The 3,877-nt window shown below is 33.9% G+C and overlaps 1 pseudogene; it reads right to left on the bottom strand.

Moving 5' to 3' along the window:
- Nucleotides 1-2,749: 2,749 nt before the first annotated feature.
- LOC145090379 (nuclear transcription factor Y subunit B-5 pseudogene) lies at nt 2,750-3,567 on the bottom strand (annotated as a pseudogene).
- Between the last annotated feature and the right edge of the window lie 310 nt (nt 3,568-3,877).

Genomic DNA, 3,877 nt, shown 5'->3' on the forward strand with positions numbered 1-3,877 from the left:
GGATTTGTTCAATCTCTAGATGTAACTATTTAATGATCATAAGTAGTTAAATATCAAGTTAATGCAATTGAAATGATCATCTAACTACACATAACTTGCAGATACGTGATAAAAATAAGAACTTTAATATGTTAGGTAATCGATCGATCAAACACAAGTGAAAACCAACTAAATAAATCCAATAATATCGAAATCAACACATAATATCAATGATCATCTATTCTAAACAAATGTCTAGGGTTATTAGCCCATAACTAAATCATAAAAACGAAATAACATGAAGTAAACTAGATTAAACATGTTGAAATCAAACAAACTGGATGATTGGCCTTCTTAGGGTTTAGGTTTCTGGTCGTCAAAAATTACAAATAATCACAACATTACCATTTAGAATGATGCATAATCGAATATATATAGTTTCCAAAAATCACGCCACCACATCATGACATATGGCTCACCACGTCGTAGTGGGCATTTCTTCACGTAGCCTCCAAGTTTTCTATACAATACATATGTGAATCTTCTATGTCTTGACTCATCACCACACTGTGGCATACATATAACCATGACGCGACAATCACTTTTCTGTATAAATTTTCTCTTTGATGATCGCTTCTAATTTTCTAATGTCCACCTTAGCTTTTAGCTTATTTTTCCTTGAGAATGTCTTTGCCACTACTAAAACGAAGTACAAACATATTAAGTATTATTTATAGAAAATAATCACTAAATGTGGCTAAAAACATAAATATATTGCCTAAAATATATGAGTATAAATTGAAATATCACTAAGATAGTAGGCTCCATTTGGAAGTTACATGAAAATAATTTTCTTCCGGTATCTACTTTACAAAAACGGTTGGGTTAGGGGGAATTCTATTCATTTTTTGAATGATGTGTGGGTAGGTGAGCAACCTTTTGCTACAAGATTTGATCGTTTGTTCAGACTTGATATTAATCTGAATTGCCTATAGTATGTGATGGATTTCTTGATGACTTATGGAGGTGGTCGTGGAGAAGGCCTGAGGAGGGAGGGAAGAGGAACAACTTCAATGTTCGATGGAGGTGATGCAAAGTGTTCATGTTTTAGATGGTCATTGACTTATTTTGGTGGAGTTAGATATACTAGGTACTTTCACAATTAATACGACTAGACTTCATATTGATGATGGTACCTTACTTAGTGGGGATTGCATTACTCGGTGTAAAATAGTCATGAGAAAATGAATATTTTTACTTGGAGATTAATCCTTGATAGACTTCATACAAGGTTTAATTTTTCAAAAAAGGTTTGGATTTAAATTCATTAAGGTGCCCAACATGTGAATGCGAGATTGAAACTACCAGCCGTCATTTTTTCTTATGTGAAGTGGCGGCTAAAATATGGAAGCTAGTGGCTGGGTGGTGCAATGTGATTTTTCCTCAAACAAGTTCCATGTCTCAATGACTTTCTTGGGTTAACGACTCACAATGTCGTTGGTAGAGATACAGTGTTTGGAGGTGATTATTTTTGTTACAGTTTGGGTGCTATGGAGACATAAAAATTCGGTTTTGTTCAATTACAAACCAATTCGTAGAGATGTTATTTTTGATTACATAGTTTTGAATTCGTTCAATTGGGTAAACAACAGAGTTTCCAAAATAAATGTTAATTGGAATGTTTGGATGGAGTCTTCATTGTAATTAATGTTTTGTTTTGGTTCTAGTTACTTGCTAGAACCTTTTGAATATATGACATACTTGTTGTTCAAAAAAAAAAAAAACTAAAAATGGATCATGATTATTCATTTTGTTCGCTTAAGTTTTTCATTTACAACTATCGTTGAGTTATATCAGCCAAACCCAACAAAAATATAACATGTATCAAACCAAAGCAAATGAGGGTTTTTAAGCTAATCAAACCCACTTGTTTTAAATTTTTTGTGCCTATTCAAAATCCAAAGTTAAGCCACATCAGATTCAGATACAGAGTCGAAAAGAGATCCCTTCTACATTCGCTTATTATTGAAGACTTTGTATACAAGTTATTTCACTACATCCAAAACATCCATAAGATGGTAAGAGCTACAACAAAACAACTTGTTTTTGGTTGAATCTAGCCTCCTGTTATCTGCCAAAGCAAGCATAGAACTCAAATGTAACGCCTACCTCACCAGTTACCGATTTGGAAGCTCTGAAGGGAGCATAACACAGGTTCCAATTGCAAATGTGAATGGTCTGAGTTTGCAAGATCTCTTATATAAATTTTTCTAACACTTTTATTGAAAATTCGACATGACATTTGCCTAAACTCAATAAATGTCAAGTATAATATGTACTACAGGAACATTTGTGAGGGGCTTTCTGTGGGGATCAACATGAATTGCATAAAAATATATATAAAAACTAAAAAGCAATTTTTATGACTATATCGGTTAACAAACAAGTTACAAGTAAACGTGATTGCAAAGTGGGAAATCTAGTGTCATAGTCATTGCTTCTATCAACTCTTATATTGTATATGTCAAAAACATGTCTAATTTCATTTTTAGTGCCAAATTCGAGTTTGATGTTACACTACACTGGTAATTATGAATATGTAAAGAGAAAAATTGTCAGCTTCAATTGACAAGTATGAAATGTTCTTGTTTGGTCATGGTATAGGTTTTCCAACAATAACAACGAGGAACAACTTGTAATGCATTGATAAAGAACGCTAATCGACTTAAAAATAGTTCAAAAGTAGGATAATTTTGAGTAAAAAGGCTTTGTATGACGTAGGCCATGTTATTGTTTAATATATTAGTAGGAATATCCGTATTGACCTTTCATTTTAACACGAGATTACGCCTTCGGGATTTAGGTTCAAACAAAACCATCTATTCCAAAGTGTAATTAAGCACTCTAAGAAAATTAAATCCATAGTTACAAATTGTATTTATGAATCATAAGAACATTCATTTACCAATGTCCAACAGAATCAATGCTTTCTTGTGGATGTATTTGTGTCTGAATTGAACTTGGAGAAAACGGCAAACCATATGATTGAGAAATGATGCTTGCCGCAGAAGAAGAATAGACGCTTTCATATGGCAAACTGTTTGTTGTATTATGTTGTTGTTGTTGCTGTTGCTGTTGATGATGTTGTTTAGGTCCGTTATTGTTACCCTTATCTCCTTCCAAATCTCGATACTTGAGAAGATACTTTTGGAGCGGATCTACGTATTCCTCAAACCCTAATGTCGTGATCGCCCATATAATGTCGTCACCATTGATCGTCTTCCGCTTCTCTTGTTGGCATTTATCTGAGGCTTCCCCCGTGATGAAGCTGATGAATTCTGAGACGCATTCTTGGACGGTTTCTTTTGCGTCTTTTGAGATTTTCCCGTTTGCCGGGATCACTTTTTTCATGATGCGGCCAACATTTGCTATCGGCAAGAACCTGTCTTGTTCTTTGTTGTTATTATTACTGCTACTATTAATTTCGTTGTTCTTTGAACACGGGTTTTCTAGTTTTACTTTTCCCTGCCTTCCATCTTCCATTTCCCTCTCTCAAAGATGTGACTTTTTGTTTTGGATTGCAAAAATGATCACATGTTGTTTTGTTTGGTATTAGATCACGTTGGCAAGAGCTTAAATGGCACCAAGAGCATAATTGTAGGCAAGTCAAAAGGGTGACCATTCCGTACAAGTTTAGTCCCCCAGACTCGCTCCCAAAGGCATGGGCATCTTGTCATTTCAAACCTCGTAAAACAAGATATTCTTGTTAAAATTGTTGTGTAGGCACGTGACTATTTGTATAGAAACTTTCTATTTTATTATGGTTTATAGGTTATTTCCATAAAAGACGTGATATTTTGATTTTTTTCTTTTTAAACCTCAAACTTTTTAAGTTTTA

This window comes from Lactuca serriola, chromosome 2 (assembly GCF_051521515.1).
Source record: "Lactuca serriola cultivar US96UC23 chromosome 2, Lser_US96UC23_V15, whole genome shotgun sequence".
NCBI classification, from domain to species: Eukaryota; Viridiplantae; Streptophyta; class Magnoliopsida; order Asterales; family Asteraceae; genus Lactuca; species Lactuca serriola.